The sequence below is a fragment of the Neovison vison genome, chromosome 9, assembly GCF_020171115.1.
Source record: "Neovison vison isolate M4711 chromosome 9, ASM_NN_V1, whole genome shotgun sequence".
In the NCBI taxonomy this organism is placed as follows: domain Eukaryota; kingdom Metazoa; phylum Chordata; class Mammalia; order Carnivora; family Mustelidae; genus Neogale; species Neogale vison.
In genome coordinates, this window is record NC_058099.1 from 27568102 (window position 1) to 27580744 (window position 12643).

A 12643-nucleotide genomic window follows, 5' to 3' on the forward strand; every position below is an offset into this window, starting at 1 on the left:
TTGGTGTAGAGTTGCTCATAGTATGTTCTTATAATAGTTTGTATTTCTTTGGTGTTAGTTGTGATCTCTCTTCTTTCATTCATGATTTTATTTATTTGGGTCCTTTCTCTTTTCTTTTTGATAAGTCTGGCCAAGGGTTTATCAATTTTATTAATTCTTTCAAAGAACCAGCTCCTAGTTTGGTTGATTTGTTCTGTTGTTTTTTTGGTTTCTATTTCATTGATTTCTGCTCTGATCTTTATGATTTCTCTTCTCCTGCTGGGCTTAGGGTTTCTTTCTTGTTCTTTCTCCAGCTCCTTTAGGTGTAGGGTTAGGTTGTGTACCTGAGACCTTTCTTGTTTCTTGAGAAAAGCTTGTACCGCTATATATTTTCCTCTCAGGACTGCCTTTGTTGTGTCCCACAGATTTTGAACCGTTGTATTTTCATTATCATTTGTTTCCATGATTTTTTTCAATTCTTCTTTAATTTCCCGGTTGACCCATTCATTCTTTAGAAGGATGCTGTTTAGTCTCCATGTATTTGTGTTCTTTCCAAACTTCCTCTTGTGGTTGAGTTCTAGCTTCAGAGCATTGTGGTCTGAAAAGATGCAGGGTATGATCCCAATCTTTTGATACCGGTTGAGTCCTGATTTAGGACCGAGGATGTGATCTATTCTGGAGAATGTTCCATGTGCACTAGAGAAGAATGTGTATTCTGTTGCTTTGGGATGAAATGTTCTGAATATATCTGTGATGTCCATCTCATCCAGTGTATCATTTAAGGCCTTTATTTCCCTGTTGATCTTTTGCTTGGATGATCTGTCCATTTCAGTGAGGGGAGTGTTAAAGTCCCCTACTATTATTGTATTATTATTGATGTGTTTCTTTGATTTTGTTATTAATTGGTTTATATAGTTGGCTGCTCCCACGTTGGGGGCATAGATATTTAAAATTGTTAGATCTTCTTGTTGGACAGACCCTTTGAGTATGATATAGTGTCCTTCCTCATCTCTTATTATAGTCTTTGGCTTAAAATCTAATTGATCTGATATAAGGATTGCCACTCCTGCTTTTTTCTGATGTCCATTAGCATGGTAAATTCTTTTCCACCCCCTCACTTTAAGTCTGGAGGTGTCTTCGGGTTTAAAATGAGTTTCTTGGAGGCAACATATAGATGGGTTTTGTTTTTTTATCCATTCTGATACCCTGTGTCTTTTGATTGGGGCATTTAGCCCATTAACATTCAGGGTAACTATTGAGAGATATGATTTTAGTGCCATTGTATTGCCTGTAAGGTGACTGTTACTGTATATTGTCTCTGTTCCTTTCTGATCTACCACTTGTAGGCTCTCTCTTTGCTTAGAGGACCCCTTTCAGTATTTCCTGTAGAGCTGGTTTGGTGTTTGCAAATTCTTTCAGTTTTTGTTTGTCCTGGAAGCTTTTAATCTCTCCTTCTATTTTCAATGATAGCCTAGCTGGATATAGTATTCTTGGCTGCATGTTTTTCTCGTTTAGTGCTCTGAAAATGTCATGCCAGCTCTTTCTGGCCTGCCAGGTCTCTGTGGATAAGTCAGCTGCCAATCTAATACTTTTACCATTGTATGTTACAGACTTCTTTTCCCGGGCTGCTTTCAGGATTTTCTCTTTGTCACTAAGGCTTGTAAATTTTACTATTAGGTGACGGGGTGTGGGCCTATTCTTATTGATTTTGAGGGGCGTTCTCTGAACCTCCTGAATTTTGATGCTCGTTCCCTTTGCCATATTGGGGAAATTCTCCCCAATAATTCTCTCCAGTATACCTTCTGCTCCCCTCTCTCTCTTTCTTCTTCTTCTGGAATCCCAATTATTCTAATGTTGTTTCGTCTTATGGTGTCACTTATCTCTCGAATTCTCCCCTCATGGTCCAGTAGCTGTTTGTCCCTCTTTTGCTCAGCTTCTTTATTCTCTGTCATTTGGTCTTCTATATTGCTAATTCTTTCTTCTGCCTCATTTATCCTAGCAGTGAGAGCCTCCATTTTTGATTGAACTTCATTAATAGCTTTTTTGATTTCAACTTGGTTAGATTTTAGTTCTTTTATTTCTCCAGAAATAAAGGGCTTTTATATCTCTGGAGAGGGTTTCTCTAATATCTTCCATGCCTTTTTCAAGCCCGGCTATAACCTTGAGAATTGTCATTTTGAACTCTAGATCTGACATATTACCAATGTCTGTATTGATTAGGTCCCTAGCCTTCGGTACTGCCTCTTGTTCTTTTTTTTGTTGTGAATTTTTCCGCCTTGTCATTTTGTCCAGCTAAGAGTATATGAAGGAGCAAGTAAAATACTAAAAGGGTGGCAACAATCCCAGGAAAATATGCTTTAACCAAATCAGAAGAGATCCCAAATCACGAGGGGGGATTTCTCCCCCCTCACGATTGGGTGAGGGATCTCCTCTGATTGGGATCTCCTTTGATTGGGATCTCCCAATCTCTTCTGATTGGGATCTCCCAATCTCTTCTGATTGGGATCTCTTCTGATTTGGGGATAAAAAGAGGTTCAAAAAGAAAGATAGAAAAAAAAGAAAAAAAGAATTAAAAAAAGAGATTGAATTAAAAATTCAATCAAGAATTTAAAAAAGAATTAAGAAAAAAAAGATTGAAGAGATTAGGATCTCTTCTGATTTGGGGATAAAAAGAGGTTCAAAAAGAAAGAAAGAAAAAAAATTAAAAAAAAAAGAAAATGAATAAAGAAAAGTATAAAAAAGCAAAATATATATATTAGATAATCTAGTTAAAAAACGTTAAAAAAGAAAAGGGTAAAAGTTATAAAAAATTTTAGCAGAAGAAGAGAAAAAAATGAAAAAGAAAAAAAAATAAATTAACTGCAAGACTAAAAAATCACAGGCAGAAAGCCATGAGTTCCGTGGTTTGTTTTCTCCTCCTCTGGAATTCTGCTGCTCTCTCCTTGGTATTGAAACTGCACTCCTTGGTAGGTGAACTTGGTCTTGCCTGGATTTCTTGTTGATCTTCTGGGGGAGGGGCCTGGTGTAGTGATTCTCAAGTGTCTTTGCCCCAGGCGGAATTACACCGCCCTTCCCAGGGGCCGGGCTGAGTGATCTGCTCGGCTTTGCTTTCAGGAGCTTTTGTTCCCTGAGCGCTTTCAGTAGAGTTCCGGAGGACGGGAATACAAATGGCGGCCTCCTGGTCTCCCGCCCGGAGGAGCCGAGAGCCCGGGGCCCCGCTCCCCTGTGCGCCCTCAGCGAACAGCTCCTAGTAACTCGCGTCTGCCTAACCTCCGGCCGCGCTCCGAGCTCACCGAGCCTGCGACCGGTTCAAGGCAAATCCAAGCTGCGAGCTTACTGTCGGCTCTGTCTCTGCAGCCGGCTTTCCCGTTCCAATATCCGCAAGCTCTGTGACACTCAGACACCCCCCCGATCCTTCTGTGACCCCGCGGGACCTGAGGTCACGCCGACTCCGTGTGGGCTTCGCCCCGGTTTAGCCTCCGGAGCGATGTCCCTCAGCGGAACAGACTTTTAAAAAAAGTCCTGATTTTGTGCTCCGTTGCTCCGCCGCTTGCCGGGAGCCGGCCCCTCCCCCCGGGGTCTATCTTCCCGTTGCTTTGGATTCACTTCTCCGCCAGTCCTACCTTTCAGAAAGTGGTTGTTTTTCTGTTTCTAGAATTGCTGTTCTTCTTCTCTTCGATCTGCCGATGGATTTGCAGGTGTTTGCAATCTTTAGATAAGCTCGCTAGCTGATCTCCTGCTAGCTGAGGTAGTCTCAGCCTGCTACTTCTCCGCCATCTTGACTCCTCCCCTGTCTTAAACATTTTTAAGATTAGCTACAAAACAGTATTTTGGGAATGAAAGGCACATTACATTTTTTTTAAAAATATTGAGTAACTTCCACAAGTTATGCGTTCTGGATTGTTAAGTACTGTTTGTGGTGTATCTAATTTTCTTAAATTCCTGATAAAGAGATTTAACTTTGTGTTTTTGATTTCAGCACTTAAAATCAATATAGCAGCATAGCACATTTTCAAAAATATGGTAAAAAGACTAAATAGGCTAAAAAGCACGAGCAGAATATGATAATTATGAACGTTGTGGTCTTGAACTTAACCCAGGTGTCCTTAATGGGTTCCCATGAGCAACATGAATGACAGTCCAGACTCAATAGCCTAACCACCTTGCACAGTAAAAAAAAAAAAAAAAAAAAAAAAGCCCAAATTCTTCCAGTGGGGCATTCCTGAGCATCCCAAAGTATCTATGATACAAAGAAATTTTATTTCCTTTTTTTAAAATTTATTTCCTTTTTTAATTCAAAAGAGGAAGATAAAGAAGACCAATACTCTAGTAGAAAGCTGGTAATAAGACATAGAGAAACAAATCACAGAAAATAGTGGTGCAATAAGCACTATGAAAACATCCCAACTTCATATTTAATGAAGAAAAGTAATTATTAATTATGTGTCATGCTTTACCTGTCAATATAAACTCCTGGTGCAACTGCATATTAGTAACGCCTGCCCCAAAAGCAACTGGACTGTAACTGGCAAAAGCTTTCAAAATATAGCTTACACTTGAACCTAATGATTTTAGTCCTAGGATTCTAAGAAAATCACCAGAGATGTGGAGATATGAAGAATGATTCATGTACAGGGATGAACGTTGCAGAGTTCTTAAAATATAGAAAATTAGAAACAACTTAAATGCCCAATTGTAAGTTAGTCATTGCATAATTTATGGTATAGGCTTCTGGTCCAATATTATATAGCTACTAAAATATTGTTTTCAAATAACATTGACTATTATAGGAAAATGCTCATTGCATAATTTAAGTGAATAGAAATAGGTGATAAATATATAATATGTATGTGTGTGCATGGAAAGAAGTGTGAAATATTTACAATAGTTATTTCTGGTTCCTGACTTTATGAATAATTTTTATTTTCTCCTTTATACTGTAATTGTCAGGATTTTAATGTAAACCTATGATCACTTTTAACAGAAAAGCACTAAATTTTATTTTAATACCTAGTAACTTTAGGGAAAAATAATCTGTGAAACACAACACATTTCACTTCCAAAATATATTGCATTCTCATAAAGTTTTAGTTTCATTTCTAATTCTAAATTTGTGATTTAAACTTACCTTTGTGAAATAACATTCTTAGTTTTAGTAAATGACATTTTAGCACTTGTTATTCTACTGGGAAATTGTACCAGACTAACCCTCCGCTCAAACTAGTAGAGATTGATGGGCACATATGTTGAGTAATGCACACTGATTTTTCACAGGAATGGAAACATTTGTAGAGATTGATAGAGCAATTCTTTTCAGACAATATACACTTTTGCTTTTTCAGACATTCACACTAAAATAAGAAAAAGAAACTGTTTTCTTAGCTTGATCTTTCTACTTCTCTATTTGTTTTGGGTTAAAAAGCATGCAGATCTTCTGAACTTGCGTGTCTGGGAAGAAATGCTCTGGATGAAGCAAACATAAACAAAATACAAATAAACAGAAAATCCATTAACACGATGTTCCTTGAGTACATGCACAATCCTGAGAAAAGCATTTAAATGCATTATATCTTGGATTTTGTGTTTTAAAAACTTGAGATACTAATTGTGTTTCACTGTGGTTTTAAATTTTCCATCTCAAAAAGGCTTCACTTCCTCTTTAGGTCCAGGAGGCCTTGCAATAGTCCTGCCCTCTTTCACCCACATAACACCACAGAGATTTTCTAAACCACCAATCTGATTACGTTTCTCTTCTGAGTAGTCTTCAAGGGCCCCTCCTTCAGGATAGTTGTAAAGAGTTAAGCACTGATTTGAAGGATCTTTAATCCGCTTTCTCTGCCTCAATGTCTATCCTTCCTTACTATTCTAACCCCTGCTACTCCTCAGTCTATGTTCTGGCTGTCGAGATTTTGCAAACAGACTGGGCTATTTCCAGATGATGTGTCTTTGTTGGCTGTTCCTTCTGCAGCAAATGCATTTCCCTGGCTTCTTTGCCTAGCAAGAAAAACTTCATCCTATAAAATGCATCACAGATGTAATTGTGTTGGTGAAATTTTGCCTGCTTGCCCCACGGTAAATTTGTCTTTCCTTCCTCTTTACTCCCATCCCACCCTTAAGTCTGTTTTAGACCATTTGTTGTGCTATTATATATGTATCTATGGTTGTTGACTTATGGCTGTGGGCTCTGTGAGTTCCAGATACTCAAGTCTAATGCTAGAACCAAAGGGTGAGGCAGACTGTAGTACCCAACCTTCAGTGGATGGTTTAGCAAGGTGACTATGGGTGCCCTTTCAGTTCTCAGCATATGGGAGTCCCCTGCCCAGCTTGCCCTTCTGCCTGGGGAAGGGAGAGGGGAAAGTTGTTCCTGGGGGGCTGGGGCAGGGGTGAAATCCCTGGTAGCAGTGCATCTTTTCCAACTTTAACCAACAACTTTAATAAATACATCTCTTTCTTGCTGTTTCTTGAGATCCCAGGGCTCTGATAAATGAAAAGTAGCTCTCCTTACTATAAAACATTTGAGGAAACTGCTGAGCTAATAATAGCCAGTGTTATTAAACATTTGCTCTGTGCCAGGCATTCTTTGAAGGGCTTTCTGTATATTAATGCACTTTGTCCTCATGGTAACTCCATGAGGTGGGTATCATTAGTGTAGATGAGAAAAATGCAAACATAGTTCATAAAATTTGTTTGGTTATACACTGCAAGTAAGTGGCAGACCTGAGATTCCAACCTAGGCAGTAGGATCCAGGCTTCTACAGCCATGATCCAGGGTACCTTGTCTTCAGAACGCTTTTTTTTTTTTTTTTTTTTTTTTTGTCTTCAGAACTCTTGCTGCCTTCTCAAACTGTTATCCTCTGAACAGTGTGGAGCTCAAGGTCAACATGAACTGAACATAACTGTTTTTTAAAGTTGTTTTCTTTCAAAGTCTTTCATTCCTACTTACACATTGCAGCCATTTTACCTGACAATGCACAAATCTGAGCACGTTGCTCCTCACCAAAGCAGCCCTCCGATATCACCCCCACGGCCTTGGAGATCGTGTCCCGAGCATAAAATGAAAAGCCTTGCATGAGAGAGGCTTACTATTTTAGTGTCAGATGTGGGCTTGGTAAAAGCTAGAAACGAAGTAGGTAATTAGGCCATAAGGAAACCCCAAGTGCAGCTGCAGGATCTAAGGCTCACTGGAACATCTACGCCCTAAATGCCCCAGAACTTCCCCAGATACATTCTTCCATGCATCACACAAGTTGTTCCCTGCATGACTTTTCCCCCTCTTCCTGAGAAATTCTTACCTATCCTAAAATGTTGAGCTAGGCCAGACTACAAAAGAACCCACGTGGAGACTTCAACAGGAATGCTGCTGGCGGCTGGAGTGCTTTGGTCCTAAAGGGGCCCTAAAGTGTTTTGAGTGGTCTCTCACTATATCCATTCAGCCTACTACCCTTTATGACCTGTAACTGTGCCACAGTTGTTGATTGCTGGGTTTTCTTAATGTGTCATGAAGGCTTCTACCATTCTGGCCATTGCCTACCCCAAGGGTATAATTGAAATATCACTGTGTCTGCCTGTATCTTGCCTTTCTCCATCTTTCTCCTATGCCTTTCTCCTATTCTTTCTTTTTTCCATGTTTCCATGTTATTTTGTTTATACCTCCGCTAGTACTAACTCTCCTTGTGTAATGATTCATAGTCATATGTCTGTCTTCCCTTACTAGACAATTAACATCTTAAGGGTAGGGTACCCGTTTGTTCCTATTTGCGTCCATCTCAGTGTCTGGCAGATAGCAGGTGGTCATAAATGTTTAATGAATGAACTAATAAATGTAGCTTAAAGCAGCAACTCTCTGCTTCTTCGTCAATTGGTGGAGCAGACGGAACAGCCAACTGTATGAACAAAAGCCATCAAGCATGTCCAACAAAAGTGACTGAGTGTGTATCGGGAGGCAGTAAAGTAAACAATATCTCAAGGGTCACAGCTGTTTCACTCTGCCTTTCAGCCAAGAAATGCCATGATTTACTTTCTGCTCTTGCCAAGGATGAAGAAATAAAGTCATAAACAAGAAGTGAAGGAGTGAGGAATGACTCAGTTTGGATGGACAGGTCAATCTGCTTGCCCACCTGTGGGCAGGCAAGCATGATCAAAGAATAATATACTTTCCCCTTCTGTCCCATTTCAGTCTCTATTCTTTAACAGAAATGAAGGGATCTTCGGTGAGAAATGTAGCTTCAAACTCGATATCACTATCGAAGTTGGTTTTATAGACAGATGATTTTGGGTACCCCCAACATTGTAGGGACTGTTTCAAAATTTCTGCCCCCAATATGCTCTTCTTGCTTCAGGTTGCTAAATTCTAAGAGTACTCCTATGTAGTACCTATTTCACAGGGATATTAGGGGGATTTAACAGATCAGGAATTGACAAACGTAGAAACTCCTAGGATAGCACACTTGGTAGGTGCCTAATAAATGTTTTTATTTTAATTTATTTTCGTGTAATAGTTTAAGTTCAATAACAAATTGTGTATATGGAGGGCTTGGAGGAACAAGGTCAATATGGCAGTTTATATGTATTTTACTTTGTAAATTTTACATTTATTAAAGTAGCATAGATACATAGTAAAAGTTCAAATAGTATAAAGCAATACTAAATGTCCTCTCCCCAAACCTGCGCTTAGCATAGTTATTCTAAACAATATGCTGAAATCTGTTTTTTTTTCCCCCAATGTGTCAGTTTTAAATACTAACTATAAACTTGCTTGTGAAAGATTAGGAAATTTTATGTGATTTATATTAATGTGATTACTTAATTCTATTGGTTTCATTTTTAGCTCTACATCATGTAGATTATTTCTTAATACCTACCATTTAAATAATTAAATTATATATTTGCAGAACCTCATACCCAATGGTTTATAGGTAAACTGACTCATGGTGGGAGGAGCTGATCTATAGCATTGGTTTATTTTTGTGGCAAATTTCAAGCTACCAACCTGACTGTACATTCCCTTTTATAATTGCGATCATATTCAATGTTTTTCCTATGGCTTGAATTTTTTTAAAAAAATAAGGAAGCTGCATTTACAAAATTATGGTTATGCAAATGTTATTCAATATAGAATGTTATGATTTCTCATAGAGAAAAAAATGTAATTCTGATGGGAAATAAAGTAGATAATCAAACTACAGTTTTCAAATTCCAATTTTGTTTTAGGAATAATTAAATCTGTCATTCTGAAGGAGAACATGGTTCTTCCAAAATTCTGAAAAGAAAATACAAGGTACAGGAACAACAGATAATAGGAAATATGTGCTTTACATAATTTTGATTATAGAAGTGTGCTGTTTTGTAAAACACTTGGGAGGACATCCAGAACTCTTAGTATAATTAAGGGTTACCACCAAAATGAGAACAGAGACAGAAAATTATTTCCTAGTCATATTAAGATGATACCAGAAAGGAAGCAACCAGAAATATGGCCCTAGATTCCGAGCAGGAATTTGAGTGGTATGAAACAAAGGAGAGACAGGCTTGTGGTTTTGTTTAAACATGTAAATTCATGACTTCTTGCCTGAGAAATATTGGCAACTGCAGACTTATTGCTTCTCCAAGAACATGTAAATGCAAAATTGCCTCTCTTCTTTGACTCATTTTCTCTACTGGTTTCCATCATTTGTTAGAATAATGGGAGTTTCTGTGATGATTAAAATGTTTTATTTCTTCACTATTCAATTTTATTCATTCATGCATTCATTCAACAGTAGTCACTAGCCACATGTGGCTCCTAAGCACTTGAAATGTGGCTACTACAACTAGGAAAGAAATATTTCTTTAAGTAATTTTAATTCCATTTCCATTTAAAAGCCACATGTGGCTAGTTGATTATGTACTGGCAATGCAGTTCTTTAAAAAGCTGCAGATAAAGGAAAGACAGAGATGCCTCCACTGGGGGCTCTATAGTTTGTCTTGGGAATGAAACAATCTGCTCAGCTACTACTTAGGAAGTCCTCCTTCCTGGGTCACACGGTCAGGAGGAAATGAGAGGCAGCAGTTTGATGACATTAAATCTATGCTACTGGAGGCTGAATATTCTAAGCATGAAAATCAAATATGATCTATTCCATTTCATTCTCTTTATTGCTCAAAATCATGATATATTTGGTTTTGGTTCATATTTGGGCTATGATGTTCTTGCATATATCTCTTTATCTCTGGATATTCTAAATGCTTTTGTTTTATCTGGTGAGCAGAAAAATCATATGCCTTCAAGCTATTAAGAACTTCCATTTGCTTTTTATTAAATGCTATATGGTTTTGTTTGTTTGTTTATTTTAATGCTATATGTTTAATGGGCTCCACTTTTCATGAAGACACTATTCTCAGGACCCTGTGAATTCCTACTCTTGCTTTAGACCTCTTGCTTTCTTTACCTGTTCAATGGCTGACATTTTGGGTTTTCTTGTCATATTCTTGAGTTCATTCATTCATGCACTCAATAAATATTTGTTGAATAACTAAATGCCAGATACTCTCACAAACACTGGGAAATCAGTGTCAAACACAATCAAGTCTCTGAAATCATGAAGTTTATATTTCAGTAAGGGGAGCCACCAGGTAAAGAAAGAAAATAATATGTCAGGAAGTGAAAATAAAGCAGAGAAGGGGGATGGAATGCTGTGAATGGGGAAAGATAGGTAACTATTTTAGAAGTTGGTTATGAAAGACTTTAAGATGGCATTTAGAACCGAAGCCAAAAAGTGAGCAGGAGAAAGCCACGTGAGTATTTGGTAAAGAACATACCAAGCAGAGGGAACAGCAAATGCAAATGTTCCCAGGTGAGACCCTAAGGGTGATGAGTTGAGCTCTTTGTCGATGGACAGGGTTTATCAACCTGTGCTAGTCTGTGTGAATGGAAGAATACAGGCCAGACACCTTAAAGAAGGTTTTATCTCCAGGGCAGGAACACCTTTGTAAGAGGTTTTAGTTTAACGTTGACAGAATGCCAGAATGCCTTTGTTTGAGAAGGAAACTCATGACAGCAGCCTGATTCAGTGTGTGTGTGTGTGTGTATGTGTGTATGTGTTAAAGGTGTGTGGCTATCTAGCAATAGTTCTCTAATTACTTGGATTTCTCCATCATGACCAAGTTGAGTTCTGGGTTCACAGTTTCCTCTTCAACTACAGGTTTTCTTTGCATGCTAGACTTCTTTCTCTGTTCTGACTTAGCAAACAAAAGAATTCATACTGCTTTTCATTATTATAAAAAAGTGCCTCAATATTTGTGATTGCTGATGTCTCCATTCTCAGATTGGCCTATATATAGATTATTCTCTACCAATATTTTAATAGGATTTTGGAAGGAAGGTAAATTTATGTGGTTCCTTGAACTTGAAATCAGAATTCTTATGGGCTGATGTGGCTTGAGCCCAAGGCAAAGCAGACTGTGAAATAGTCCTGTGTAGGCCATCAGAGGAGGAAAATATTAGAGATCAGCCTTTACTCCTATGTTCAGAGAGCCCTGCTGTGTGAAGATGATAGTAACTGGGCTGTTACGGTTTTATTATACAAGATATGTTAAAATTTGATTTCTTAAGACTATAAATTAGGGGCCTCACAGACTGAGTGACTTATGGAGGGTTCATCGGAAGGCAAGATAATAGATAAGGTTGGGGATACAGACATCAGTAACAATGGTTGGGGGTTATCAATATCAAAATGAAGTGAATATTTCCCTCAAAATATAAAGACATCTGAAATGAGAGAGCATATTCTAAAGAGCCTTGGATGTATAGTTGAACAAGATTATGTTTTAAAGTTTTTAATTCATTTTTCCTAGAAAGGGGGGCTCTTGAGGAGGACTAGCCTAGTTAAAAGTGAAGACTCTAGAGCCAGATTTTGGAGGTTTGAACTCTATGAGTTAAATTGACAGCATGTTAAATAAGCAGTAGCCTGAAGACCTAAAAGATTGGAAGCTGAAGTCTCTCAATGAAATATGTGTGGATTATCATTCTGTGGCAGGCCCACCACTGGTCCCTGGGGCCAGAGAGACAGGAAATGTGTATTTCTGTGGATAGGGAGCTTATAGCTGGATAAGGAGATGGAAGTGATTGCTGATATCTAACTTTTCTAGCACAAATCCCAGAATAAAGATATGATGTCAAAAATCATATAAATAAAAGTTTAGCAGTAAAATATGAACTATCCTATATGTTTATTAAACTGTGTTTTCAAATCACATATCAGAAGTAGTTTACAAAAGTGCTAGCACATAGTAGGAGTCTAAATGGAGTTGGATTGAAATGCAGGAGACTATTAACAGAATTACTAACAAATTTGATAACATAGAGTGAAAATATCCTTAACACTAAAAGAAAGGAGGTAATGTAGAGAATTCCCTCTTACTTGACAAAGAAAGAAACCATGACTTAGACATTTATGTGGGAAAGGCCTGGAATTTAGGGGTTAATGCAAACTTTCAGTCAGAAGTTCTTTTACACTGTAGTTGTGGATAAAAATCTCGGATAAGGTTCCCACAGCACACACAAAGGCATAGATGTAAATTTTATTATGTCACAGCACCCATCATAATAGGAGGTTATACTTGCCTTCTTTCATCTTAACCAATTACCCATTCATTCAAGAATATGAAGAAAGGCATCCATTCCAGA